This window comes from Chrysemys picta, chromosome 5 (assembly GCF_011386835.1).
Source record: "Chrysemys picta bellii isolate R12L10 chromosome 5, ASM1138683v2, whole genome shotgun sequence".
NCBI classification, from domain to species: domain Eukaryota; kingdom Metazoa; phylum Chordata; order Testudines; family Emydidae; genus Chrysemys; species Chrysemys picta.
Window position 1 is genome coordinate 115,909,125 of NC_088795.1, and position 14,648 is coordinate 115,923,772.

The 14,648-nt window shown below is 43.1% G+C and overlaps 1 protein-coding gene across 3 annotated transcripts in view; it reads right to left on the reverse strand.

The window, feature by feature from the left end:
• Positions 1 to 2,369: 2,369 nt before the first annotated feature.
• The window catches only part of ZNF518B (zinc finger protein 518B), a 429,620-nt gene continuing 417,341 nt past the window's right edge, over positions 2,370 to 14,648 (reverse strand). For all 3 annotated transcript variants that reach the window (XR_010601552.1, XR_010601561.1, XR_010601567.1), the window contains one exon: positions 2,370 to 12,899. The gene's annotated coding sequence lies outside the window, so the exon portion shown is untranslated. The remainder of the gene's footprint in view (positions 12,900 to 14,648) is intronic.

The following is a 14,648-nucleotide window of genomic DNA, read 5'->3' on the forward strand; positions in this document are numbered from 1 at the left end:
ATTCCAATTATGGTTCAGTAGAAATGCTCTATACATTCTTTATAAAAGTTTATACAACACAGAGTCCAGTACTCTCTCTCAGCTGGAGCAATCTGCTAGCGGGCTTGGATGCATGTTGTACAGCATTTATCAAAACAGGGAATAAAATAATTAATGGAGTTAGGGCTGAGATGGTAACATCAAAGAGAACTTCTGAGAAAAAGCTCATAACAAGTGGTTAACAATTTGGACTTCTGATAAAAACATCAGTTCTTATTCAGGTCAACTCCTCTTTTCTTCCAAAATTTCAAATGCTTCACAAAAAACAGTTTCACTTATGGTGGTATCTTTATTCCGATCTATTTGAATTAGGGGAGGGGGGGGAATCAGATTTTCTTTAAATTAAGGTAAATTTCAAACATGAAACATTTCATTTTGAAAAAGATCCCAATTTTTTTTTCAAGTGGAGAAATTAATTTAAACTGACCATTTGCTTTTGTTCATAACCTATTTTTAAAGTATTATTCATTGTCTATTATATTTTATAAAAACACTAATGGTTACATGCTAGAATGGCCATCACAGAATGAAGCCATAATGACAGAACAAGGTAAATCTAATAAACCATTCATGGTTCTCATGGTATATTTGTGAAATAGGCTACTGCCTTTTATTTACTGGGCCTATAAAAGTGTGATAGGATTTGTTCCTTTTCCAGTGCTAACTCTCACCCAAAGGTTTTCAGTATCCATGCCTGTTATTTGCTATCTGTCAGGTCAGGGGAACAAAGAATAGATTTTATATGCTGAACTGCTGTGGTGAGTTTGTTCAAAGTTTGGTTCACGTTAGGCTATGAATACAAAAAGATAATCTACACATGTTTTCCTCTACATATGAACTCAGTTTTCCCAGCAACTTCACTAGACTTTACTGGTTATAAATCTGGCGAAATTAGGGGGGAGATTTTCAAGGGCCTAAATGGGAATTGGGCTAACTGACCTTTGTTCCTTTGAATATCAACCCGAAAATTAACTCAAAGCATCTCTTAATCCACTTTGGTGTAACTGAGATCAGCATCAGGTCCTTTATCTATTGAGGGAGTATTGACAAATTTGGGATATGTTGGTCAGGGAGTACAAGAGCTAGTAGTCATGGGACAAAGACCACAAGGAAGATCTAGAAAAAGGTGGTTTGAGAGACTGAGAGGATATGAAGAAGGTAGGTGTCAGCTTGGAAGATGCACTTGGCAAGAACACTTGGAGACGAAGAACAAGAGCCACCAGTTCCAATGGACAGGACAAGATAAAGGAGAAGGATAGGTGCACTCACCCACACTGTGATCACCACCCAGTCTAACACCTCTCTCACTCATGACCCTCCTGTAACTCCCAAAAGCCCCAGCCCACCAAATAATTCTCAGGCCTCCCCAATCTCTCTGCCCCTTATCTTGAATTCACATGCATGCCACATCTCCCCTGCTGGTTCCCAGCCGGAGATAACCATGACCAGCACTGGGCAGTGGTGGCACAGAGTGGGAAAGGGCAGTTTCTTGGTGAAGGAAAGATGGGATCATTGAGACCTACTCCAGGCAGGAACCCAACCCCCAAGGCCAGAACCCCTCCCTTCAGCTGATAATGCCATACTATTCAGCCCCAGGAAAATGGCTAGCCTTTGTGGTGGTTAACACTTTATGACTTGTTAGTATCAAAAGGGTGAAATACAGGACCACAAACAGAGATGCCACTCAGCAGCCATATATAATCCTGAGTTTGTCCCCTGAGGTTAAATATTTTTCACTTGGCTACAAAGTTACAAAGTTCAGCAAGGTGATATGGTCACTTGAATAAGGTATTGTACTTACACACTTGTCAGCAAACCAAAAGTGAGGGCCATCATTTTTCTAATAGAAAAGAAGATGATAAAAGTCCTAGCAGTGCAATGCCAAGATAAAAGAACGTGTGTGGGGGGAGGGAGGGGGTGTTATTTTTTTTAAATGGTTAAGAAAAATAGAAAACATAATGGAAGTTTCCAGATAAGAGCTATTTCTTGTTACATTGTTAGCCTGACAGCGATAGTATCAGAAAATAATTCACAGCTGCTTCACATTCACATTGTGCTGTCATTAGCCACTGTTACCCGGCTTCTGGGGACTCTTTGGAGATAATGACACATGCTAGCATTTTAGATAGAATAATCTGCATGTTCTTGAAATCCACAAGAGAGTACATCAATTAACATATCCAAGATATTAATCCATAAAACATGCATACATTTTCTTTTGATTGATTTATTATTTTTAAACATTCTTATTCTTTCTGTTTGCATTAAATCATTGCTTATTTAGTCAAAGATCTGCTGGTTTATTCAAAATAAAAATGACAAATGGAGGATTGTGAAAACTCCTGAGGAACCACAGGCATTTTATTGTAATCAGAGAGAGGTTTACTTAGCTTTTATTTAAATAATGTTGCATAGAACTAGGAATATGACAAATCCACTTTTTTCACTTTAATCAGATACTAAATACTTTGATATAAATTTTATCAGATACCAGATATGATTTTGGGCAGTGGATCATCACCCAGTTTATATAAAAAGGTGATTCTATTATGAGGGGATGGAGAAGGGGGAAACTGAATTCAAAGCGATATTATCTGCTACATCACTGTATAAGGGTTAGATTACATTGAGTCCTGCAGGTGCATAAAGAGAATGGGAGATGAAGGACCTTACCTCTGCCCCTTATACCTCTGTTCAAGGGTCACACAATCCCAGACCATTTACTCTGGATGTGCAAGAATCACTTCAAAACTAGTGCTGCTAGTGGCACTACCCTTGCCCAGTACAGTGGTGTGAGGGCAGATTCCTAACCCACCCACTCACTGGCCGGCAGAGAGCTCCACATAGGAGGAAGCATGCTGCACCTTGGTGTGAACAGGGGCTGCTCTGACACACACCCCATACAGGTCCCCAAGCCATGGGGCCTAATCCTGTGAGCTACTGCACACCCTCAAATTGTATTTAAGTTAATGGGAACTGATGGTATTGAGCACCTTTCAAACTGGAGCCCTGGTGCATCCATGAAACACTCCCTTCACCGCCCCCTCCCCCCAACACTATACCTTGAAGTCAGTCTACCCCACAGCAGTTAGTTTCGTTTGAGTGAACAAAGTCAATACAAATTTTATTGTAAAAATAGTGGCTACCCTTCAAAGTGCGCACTGATCATTTAGAACGACTGTGTGACATTTCTGGTAAGTACTTAAGAATATGCAATAAAAACTCTTGTGAGAGTTACAAATAGCCATTAGTACATATAATCAAATCTGGGCAAAACCCAAAGCCTTCCTGCATTATCTGAAAGCAGCTTGTCGGACATCATATTCTCAACACATTTAAAGGGGCTTTCAGAAGAAACACTGCTGGTTGAAACTTCGGGAACAGACAGTCAGGTTAGTGATATATTTGACTTCCTTATTGTAGTATGCTTCTACTTATCAGTGGGCTCTCATGGGTGTGTTGGACCATGGGCCAAAGTACAGCTGGTCAAAAAACTTCAAAGTCACAAAAAAACATTGGGCCCAATTCTCTTCTCACAAGCTCTTTCATTTGGGTGAAACTCAATTGACTTTTGCCATGTCTGATGAAAATGGATAAAACTTGAATAGCCACATGGCTATCGCCCCATAATATTCAAGTTAATCTTTCTCAATAGCTGGGAGGTGAGGGGGTGTTTCACCTTCCTCTGCAGAATGGGGCATGGATCACTTGCAGGTTTAAACTAGCATAAATGGCAGATACTCTGTAGCTTGAAGTTTTTAAATCAGGATTTGAGGACTTCAGTAACTCAGCCAGAGATTATAAGTCTATTACAGGAGTGGGTGGGTGAAGTTCTGTGGCCTGCAATGTGCAGGAGGTCAGACTAGATGATCATGATGGTCCCTTCTGACCTCAAAGTTTGAGTCTGTGTGTTTGTACAGCACCTAGCTCAATGGGGTCCTAGTCTATAACTGGGGCTCCTAGACACTACTGCAATAATGTAAGTCTTGAATGGTTGATTTTAAACATTGACTGACCAGGCTGCTCATGGACACCATTTTGGATTTCATTGAGAAGAATGAGTAAGAAAAGAACTGCATGGGAGATTCTTGGAGAGTGAAAGCCACCCTACTCTATCTGATTAACTTCTAAAATCAAAACTTGTAGAGGGAATGACTATAAAACTTAGGTTTCAGAGTAACAGCCGTGTTAGTCTGTATCCGCAAAAAGAAGAACAGGAGTACTTGTGGCACCTTAGAGACTAACAAATTTATTAGAGCATAAGCTTTCGTGGACTACAGCCCACTTCTTCGGATGCATATAGAATGGAACATATATTGAGGAGATATATATACACACATACAGAGAGCATAAACAGGTGGGAGTTGTCTTACCAACTCTGAGAGGCCAATTAATTAAGAGAAAAAAAACTTTTGAAGTGATAATCAAGCTAGCCGAGTACAGACAGTTTGATAATAAGTGTGAGAGTAAAACTGTATGCATCTTTGACCCCAATCACCATAGCATCTGAGAACCTCACAATCTTTACTGTATTTATCCTCACAGTATCCCTCTAAGGCAGAATAGTACCTTATGGTCATTTTACAAATGGGGAACTGAAGCACAGAGTAACTTGCTTAAGGTCTCACAGGAAGATCTGTGGTGTAGCGGGGAACTGAACCTAAGTCTCCAAAGGGAACCTGCAAAAGAGCAATCAAATGCCATCAGCATTAAATGGCTCGACCCTAGTGGTTTGCTGACAATAGGGGCCAGGGACTTTGAACAACTCTTTACCCAGAAGGTGACCAGGACTCACAGGAGCAGTGAGGTTGGACGTAGAGGGATTGCATTCAAGTGTTTGTTGTTTACCATAGATCTGTAACTTTTTACTCAAAAAAAAAAAGTGTTTGTGGATGGAAGTTCCTTTGCTAAGGCTGTGTTTCCTGGCTTTACTATCACGTGGTCCCTGGAAGGTATAACTAGAAAACCAAAGCTCTCACAGCCAGGTTGAACCTGGAGGAAGGTATATAAGCAATGGAGGCTCGGAAGGGTTGAGCCACTAGTTCTGGGTTCTAGCAGCCAGACTGTGGTGTCCCACTGCCCAACAAGGAGGTTAGCACTTGAGGGACACGGAGGAATGAACAGTGATCAGTCACTACCCAGAATCAGGGAACTTAGAGGCACAGGGAATTCAGCAATTGGATCCAATCACAATATACTGGTGACCCTCCAGAGAGCAGGATGGAGATGGGTTATGACCTCTTAAACAGTCCCAGATGAAATATAAACAGATTGAAAGATCTAGCATGAACTCAGTTACACTGAAACACAGACAGACCTGAGATAGAGATCGGGCTAACTGCATCTCTGACCCCTCCTGGTCTTCGCGAGCACAACCCCTTCAGTCTCAGGCCTCAGACCATTACCTTTCCCAGGATGGTATCACACAATTTTCTGCTCAGCTCAGGCCTTAGCTGCAATCCCCTGTATATCAACTGTGATTACTTCAACAGGTCTGATTTAGACTCAGATGCTGCAATTCCATTACAATGAGAGCTAAGAGAGTGGAGATCAGTGACCAAAGAGTTTCTTTACAGCAAAGTATTAGTTATTTAAAACAAAGAACATTTTAAGATCTAAAAACACTAAAATAGACTAGATGCTGTGACATGCTGCGCAGGACACCCAAAACTATAAGCTGCTGTGTCACGCCTCTGCCTCAGCAAGTGAGAGCTTTTCTAGTGCTATGCTGTATGTCAGCTCCCTAACACACCAGCCTCTCTGCTTTGCCAGTAACAATAAGTGAACCCCATTGCCCAAGTTCCCTAGAAACATCTCCTTGCAGCATCCAGTCCCTCACAGAAATTGAATTCCCTGACTCCAAAGAGAACGAGCACACACTAGCTTGTTAGGTTAGCTGACGACTCACATTTCACCTTAATACACAGCACTGCAATAGTTTTATAATAAAATAATACTCTTATTAACTAAAACAGATGCAAATGATACTAAGCAAGAGAAAGAGACAGGTATAGTAACAAACAAAACATTTTCTAGTGACTAAAATACTTAATTCTAGCAAATTATATCTTTGCCTAAAAGGTTTCTCACTTACAGCATATTATCAGCAACTCCTACCCTTCAGGCCAAGAAGAGCCAATTTGCACAGGGTGCTGTTCTCTATGTCCCCTAAGTGATGACTAACTAAGGCTATGTCTACACTACCACCCACAGGTGCCAACTTCATTGGTGCTCCAGCCCTGGAGCATCCACAGAAAAAAAAATAGTGGGTGCTCAGCACCCACTGGCAGCCCCAACAATCAGCTCCTCCTCCTCCCCCCAGCGCCTCCCACCTGCAGCAGATCAGCTGTTCATCAGCATGCAGGAGGCGCTGTGGGGAGGGGGTGGGGCACTTGGAGGAGGAGGCAGAATAGGGTGGGAAGAGGCAGGGCAGGGATGGAATAGGGGCGGGAAGAGGCAGGGTGGAAGTGGGGCCTCGGAGGAAGGGGTGGAGTGGGGGCAGGGTCTGGGGTGGAGCATGGGTCCAGTACCCACAGGAAATTAGAAAGTCGGTGCGTCTGCTACCACTTATGTGGGTATAACTTACTTATGGCGGTCCGGGGTGTGAATAAGCCACCCCCCCGAGCAACATGAGTTACACTGATGTAAGCACCAGTACCGCCGCTCGTTGGGGGTGGATTAATGAAGTTGATGGGAGAGCTCTCTCCTGTCTGCTTAGAGAGGCTCCACTAGAGAGCCTACAGCAGAGCAGCTGCATTGGGCCATCTGTGCCACTGTAAGCGCTCTAGTGTAGCCATTATCTAAAATGTCGTCTTCTTCCCCTTATATTACCCAAAGTCCATTGTCTCTGCCTCAAGAGCCAGGAAAGCATCCAGGGGTGCAGACTCACTACACTCCTTCCTCCATTCATTAGCTTGATGGCTTTGTTTACCTTATATGTAGTGTACTTTCATTGTCCTCTGCCTGGAATCAAGCTGGTCAGACAAATCTACATTCCTTTGTTGCAAGATGGGTTTATGCAGTGCTTCCCAAACACATTTTAAGGACATGTTTCCAGCACACATCTAACACATCCTGTACATATATCACACAATGATATTTGGGACCAGCATGTCACCACTTTACATATGATACCTTACACAAGACCTTTTAGATACATATTATGACAACAGTGTGCTGGGGTAATGAGTGTCAGGCCTGATCTGAGGTACAGTAAAGTGGGCCCTCTGCCAGTGAGCACTAAGGGGATCCCAGGGTCACACCTCCCCTCTTACAATGCTGCAGGAGGGTCAGCCACTGGCTGAACTGCAGGCAGTGGGTCAGACCCTGCTTTCCTGGACAGGGCGTCTGCTATTATATTGTCTCTCTCTTTAATATGCACAATTGCCATGTCATATTCTTGGAGCATCATGCTCCACTGCAGCAGTTTGGAACTGGTGCCTTGGGTTCTGTGTAACCAAATTAATGGAGAGTGGTCAGGTAGACCTCTGAGTTTTCTGTTAGAGAGCTAGGGCCTTAATTATTTGATTGCCCAGACAATGGCATAACAATCTTTGTCTATGACATAATAATTCTGCTTGGAGGGTGGCCATTTTTTTTTTTTTTACTCAAGAAAGCAATGGGATGTTTTCTGTTACTTTTCCCTGACTGCATCAAAGCTGAACCTTAACCAATGTCTGATGCATTTATACACAGTTCAAAGGTTGTGAAAATTTGGACTGGCCAGAACAGGTTTTCTGACAAGATTGTCTTTACTCTCTTGACAGACATGTTTAGATTACCAAGTATCTTTACTTGACCATCTTCCACATGGACTCCTGGTAGGTCTACACTTCCTATAGGCACCCCAACCCCTCCACCCCATCCAAGACCTCTAGGATTTATCTGGCCTAGTCCATTCACCGATCTCACCAACCATTTATTTCCCATGCACCGGGGAGGGTCCCTTATAAAAGCTGTTCAGTCCTTTTGATCTCCAACTTCCCAGCCCTGGCAAAAAAACCGCACCAAACCTGCTTGTATCTTCCTTAGAGACAAGATGCAAGGACCTTGAAGCTTATAGCTTTTCTTATTGGGACCATTGAGATCAACAGCGTCATGATGTCTTGAGTTGCCCATGACTGTGAGTGCCAACCTCATGGGCAGACTGTCAAGAAGCAGGGCAGAGACCCCAAACTGGTTATATGTTCTATAATTAGAATTCACCAACTCAGTAACAGAAGTGAGCTCCTAAAGCACTATAACTGTCTAACTATGGAGTCACAGACAGTTGCCTTGGGCATTCCAGGCTATTTTGCCACCCAGGCAAGCTGGACTTAATGATAGATGGTTGCTATACATCAAAGATCACAAAATATTCACATTACTCCCAGTCCCAGAGAACCAGTCAGTCACTTACTCCAGGTAAGTTTGTACCTTACATAGTTTACTATAGGATTGGCTACAAGAATTGTCTTTGGTGTGAGATCTAAGGATTTATTAGATAAGATAAGAAAAGAAATGAGATTTATTACAAGGTTAAAGCAGGCAAGAATATATACACAAATGAGTTTCAAGAGTTGACAGAAGTGTAGTAATCTGTCAGCTCTGATTGTCTTTTAGGGCTAACCCAGGTTGACCCTGGGAATTTCTGCTTCTGTTTTATAACCTCAACCCTGTGAGAGTTCAAACAGCAAAACAGATGAAAAATTTTCCTTCTTCCAGCATTCAAGATGATGGGACAAGCTCTTTTACATGTAGCCTCTTTATGGGTGCCGGGTGCAATTAAAGTCTTTGTATTGTGATGTCCCACAATGGCACATTTAGTTTTGATAGACCTTCTTGATGTGTAGGAGATGATCCCACCTGACTGGGTTCAGTTTCAGAGCACACATTTTTACAATTACAAAGCAAAAGGTTAAATATTACCTTTAGCAGGTGATAAAGAAACTATAAGTGAGATTAATACATGCAGCAACTTACAAGATTTTCATAAAGTCTAAACACTGAACAAGTCGTTATTAATCTAGTACTCATTTTAGCCATACTAACACACATGAAACAGACTGGTTTCCAGCAATGAATTTGTCAGTGCTTGGCTGAGGCCTAAAGCCTTAGCAAGAGCTGGCACCTGGTCTGCCAGCATCACACACAGCCCATAGGACTTCCCTGAATTAATACCTGTTTGAACTAGAGCGTGTTTCAAATTTCCAGTGACGGTGAGTCCACCACAAACCTTATTAAGTTGTTCCAATGGTTAATTACCCTCACTGTAAAAAATTGCACATTAGTCTAAATTTGCCTAGTTTCAACTTCCAGCTCTTGGATCTTGTTATACCTTTGTCTGCCAGATTTAAGAGCCCTCTGTTATCAAATTTGTGTTCTCAATGTAAGTACTTGTAAAGAGTGATCAAATCACCCCTTAACCTTCTCTTTGATAAGCTAAATAGATTGAACTCCTTGAGTCTCACTATAAGACATGTTTTCTAATCCTTTAATTGTTGTAGTGGCCCTTCTCCGAACCCTCTCCAATTTATCAACATCCTTTCTGAATTGTTGACACCACTAATGGACACAGCATTCCAGTAGCAGTCACACCAGTGCCAAATACAGATGTAGCATAACATCCCTTCTACTCAATAGTCCCCTGTTTATATAGCCAAGAATCTCTTTAGCCCTTTGGTCTGCAGCATCACATTTGGAGGTCATTCACAGCTGATTATCCGTTATGAGCCCCAAGTCTGCATCAGAGTCACTGCTTCCCAGGATAGACTCCTCCATAATGTAAGTATGGTGTAGAAGAATGGGCTCACTGTGTTCTCCCCACCCTAGTGGCTGGGTGTGGCATAACAGCTCTTCCTGTCTAGTGCCCCCAGCAGAAGATCATTCTGGTCCTGCAGTGATCTGCATCTTTTCATGACTCATCCCTCCAGCCTGTCATGGTTTAGTTCCACAACATGTTCAACATACTCCAGTCCAAAGTCCACATAAAACAATATCCAAAGTTCCAGTCTCTTCAGCCCCTCTTCCTGGGGATTACTAAGGCCCACAGGTTCTTTCCTGGGATTTTCAGTATAGATCCATCAAAGAAATCTAAACTCAAGTACTTCTAGTCCTACTAAACTCCCAGGACTTTACCGAACCCAGTCTTGGGCACACCAAGGGGAAAACCCTTTGCTCCTTACGTCTTAGTATGTCCTGAGTCTCAGCTCTGCGCGGAACATTCTTTTGGGACTGCTGCTGTGAGAGTCACTATCTCCTGTAGCCTTTTCCGGTAACATCCGTACCAAGGCTTTTTTCTGCCTCTAGCTGCCTTCCTTGTCACCTTCAACTCCCTGAGCTTCCTTTCCAGGTCCCACACCCTCCTTCCTCAGAGCTTCTTCCTGGGGCTCAGCCAAATGCCTGCAAAGTTATTTCTTGCTTTTATTTCAGAGCACTGCCTCTCAGGGCTTCCTCCTGGAATCACCCCTCCTCAGGGGCTGCCACAGGAGCCTATCCCTTCCTGAAGGTCCTCTCCACAGACCACCAAACTTCAGTCCAAACACTGCTTAAGCTTTAACCTCACTGCCTTTTGCACTTCACTGCCCCCAGTTTTTTCCTGGCTTAGGACAATGCACCTCTTACTACAGGCTCCACTGCCCCTGGCCTCCAAGGCTTCCTCCTGGCTCAGGCCCAGGACCATCCTTACCCATATGCAAATTACACAGCTGCATAGGGCACCAGGAAACTTGGGGCACCAAATTTCCTGGTGCCCTGCACAGCTGCGTGCTGCTCCAGCCCCTGCCCTGCCCCAAGTACATTGCATCAACACAATCACCTTTATCAGTCAAGTTTGTAATCTCATAGTAGTTTGCAAAGGAGGTCAATATCATTATCCCCATTTTAAAGATGGGCAAACTGACTGTCTTAATCACTGAAGTCATCAACTGAGCTAGAGCATGGGCAGGGGTAACATATATTCCTATTTGCCCAGCCATCGTGGCTCTCTGTTCTTGGAGTATCTGGGAATATGACTGAAGCTCACTTTTCATAATCCTCAGATTCTACTGAGATTGCTCCAAAGGCTGCCAGTTCTAGTGACTTTTCAGAGGACTTTTGTCCAGCAGGACAGGAAATGGGACCACACCATTTTAAAGAGGCCATCAGACAGCCATAAGTTGGGAGTGACTTTCAGTTTTTGAAACTCTGCTCCCTTTCAGGCTCAGATTTCCTTTTGTCTTGTTGGCATTGCTTTTAGCATGTGTTTTAGTGCATGTAGCCCAACTGAAGGAGACTGAGTTTGAAGAGATTTGTTCACCACCACGGAATTGGAGGAATCTCTGAAAAAAATTGCTTATATGTGCAGAGCAAATGCTTTTCCTTTTTCATCTCTGCAGAAAAGTTTCTGGACAACACAAATTCTTTCAATTCTCAAATGGCTTTCAGATTGGGTGTGAAGGATTGGGCCTACCTTATAGCACCCTCTTCTGGCCAGACCCAGGCTGGTGCCTGCAGGACCAACTCCCTCCCTGGGGAAATCCAGGCAGGGTAGTCTCCAGTCCAATTAATTTCTGTGGGCTTTATTTCAAGCCTTCTTAACAAGATCAAAGCTTCACAGTCTTTCCCTACAAATATTAGTCCCTTTCCTCCAAATCTGCCTTACCTCATGAGTTCATCAACCCCAAAGGTCCTGGCTCTTACTGCAGAGCCCTTATCGGACTTTCCCCATCTCCATCTGTTTCTTGGGGCAGCTCCCCCCAGCACTGGCTCTAATCTTTCACAGATATTAGAGCCCCCTGTCTTATTTCCTGCTCCTCTTTTTATGAGGATCAACCAATTAAGTTTCTGGTCTTTTTCCAGGTGCAGCGGGTGGGGCTAATTAACCAGCCAGCCAGCTGCAGGTCTCTAAGCCCATGAGAAAACTATCCCTTATACCTTCACACTGGGAAAAATAAATCGTGCCATGGTTCAGTCGCTCCATTAGTCATAGCTCTCCAGTAAATTAATTTTTGAGTTCCTAGACAGTGACAAAGGTGTATTTCAGAAAGTTAATGGGGACCACTGCAGACATTATAATATGCAACCATATTTTGCATGTGGCACATGTTGAAAAGCAATGCAACAGTGTTAAAAAAAACTCACTAAGACCCAAATCCAGATTCTGATCTCATGTATGCTAGAATAAAATGAGAGCAGATCCAATTAAGTCAATGAAATCCAATGTGGGTCAGATGAGAAACAATCCCACACTCCTTTTGATAAATGGCTTTCCTTAGTGTCATCATCTTCACCCCAGAAACAGCATCTGAGCTCTGGAAATGTACAGTGATGACAGGAATTAAGTGCAAGCCCACTGAGAGATCTTGTTACACATAACCTACAGGTCACATTGATTGTGACCATATTTATAAGTGTTAATGTTTGATATTAGAGCACACTGTAATATAGTCACAGAACTAAAGTTGAATTTGTATTACTACTTTATTAGTTTATTACCCTATTGCAGGCTGACTCTAAGTTTTAAATATCACATTTAATCGTCTATATTTTTATAGCACTAAGCTGTGACATAGAGGTGCACTGCAGAAGCATCTGTACCAATAATGTTGCTTACACTCAGACTGTCACTAAGGCAATAATTTGTAATTCAGTCAACCATGTCAAAAAATAAAATGGATTTATGATAGTGCGAGAGAAATGAAGGTCAATTTCTATCACTGAAGGTGTGACTTCAGAAGTATATGATGAAATTATATATATGTTGCTGTCATCCTTAAAGAGGAGACATCAGTTGAATGAACTTCCACTGCTCTGTGGTTTAACAGGGTTTTTGTTGTCTTTTTCCTCAAGATAAACTGCATGTCAGTATCAGAAGAGTGATGCTGTTATTCATCTTGCTCCAGCTGAAATAAAAACAAGGTGATACCTGTTTGATTCTAATGCTGGAATGATATTTCACAAGTAAAATAGATGTTTTCTAGCATTTCACCAATACAATTAATAATAAATAGTCTTGCGATAAATATCTTCAGCCCAGATGGGACAAGTCAACCCCTGTCGATGGATGTTCTGTATGTAGCCCACTACCAATGAGGAGATTGTTTTGGACCTCACAGCAAGCACAGTGCTGAGGGAGGGCAGGAGAGAGAATACCTTCCCAACTTCTGAAAAGCTCTCTGTCATTTTATATACATTCCCTACTACATTAACCATAATGGGAGCACTCCACCACCTCTTGTTCCACCTCACAGCTGCTTGTTATGGTCTTGTATCTACAGATGCTCACCTGCATAAATCTCTAAAGCTGTCAGTATACATTTACCTAAATATACAACAGATGCATGAGCGCCCCTTGGGGAGAATTCTTTATAGCTGTGAAACCATCAATACACCACTCCCCCTCCTATTTTTTTCTTTTTGATCTTGAGGCATGCATCTGTGTCATGTTCGAGTTAGTAGTGCTCTTTGCTTGAGCAAAGGAACACTCCCAGATTCACAATTGTAAAAACTATTTTACTCAATTTTTAAAAAGAAAGTACTTCTTTTTAATAAGTGCAGGGAAACAAACTCCACAGATTGACAAAGAACCACTAGTAAACATGGGTGACAGGTTTGTAGAAATTTTGGTGGTGCCCAGAACCCGATCCCCCCCCCCCCAACTCCACTCCCCTCACCTGCCTAAGGCTCTGGGAGGGAGTTTGGGTGGGGGGAGGAGATCTGGGGTGCAGCCCCTGGCTGGGGATTAGGATGCAGGAGGGGTGCAGGGTTCAGGCTCTGGGCTGGGGTAGGGGGTGGGGGTACAGGAGGGGTGCAGGCTCTGGGAAGGAGTGTGGAGGGCTGGGGTGCAGGATCTGGGAAGGAGTTTGGTTGCAGGCTCCAGGCTGGGGTAGGGGGTAGGTGTGCAGGAGAGGGTGAGGGGTGCAGGCTCTGGGCTAGGGGTGGGGGCATAGGAGGGGGTAAGGGGTGCAGGGTCTGGGAGGGAGTTTGGGGATAGGAAGGGGTGAGGGGTGCTTGACCTTAAAGTTGATTTGGAACAGCATAGGGAGCTAGTGCAAGGTGTGGATCAGTAGTGTGACATGCTCTCATTTATATGTGATACTTCATGATTAGGTTGTGTGTTGAATCATTTGCACATTCCACATGGCTTCACAGTTAAGCCCAGGTTGACTACACTGTAGTAGCCTAGCCTGGAGGTGCTCAAAGCATTGATAATAGAAGCTAGGTCTACATCTGAAAGGAAATGATGCAATCCTTTAGCTAGACAAAGATAGGAGAAAACATTTTTGGCTATTGCTGCTAGTTGAGTGGTGGGGAGTCCATGGGGATGTTGACACAGCACATCAACTTCAAATTAGGTTAGGTGCTACTTGCTGGCTTCCACCAACCCCAGGGAGAAAGGTCCTTTTTGCATCTGGTGGCTTAGACTGCTTTGCGTATGTCCATTTACATGGCTGGGTTAAATTCTGACACATAAGGTGGACTCGGGTATTCACAACTTCTGCTCTTATTTAGTCACCTTACTCTTGGAAAAATTGTCTTTGATTCAGGCAATCTCTTTTGCAACATAGTTACTCTATTAGCGCTTTACAGCAGGAAGTACGGTCTATGGCCAGTCAAAACAGTCTGGGTAAAGTTTTCTTTTCAGAGAAAAG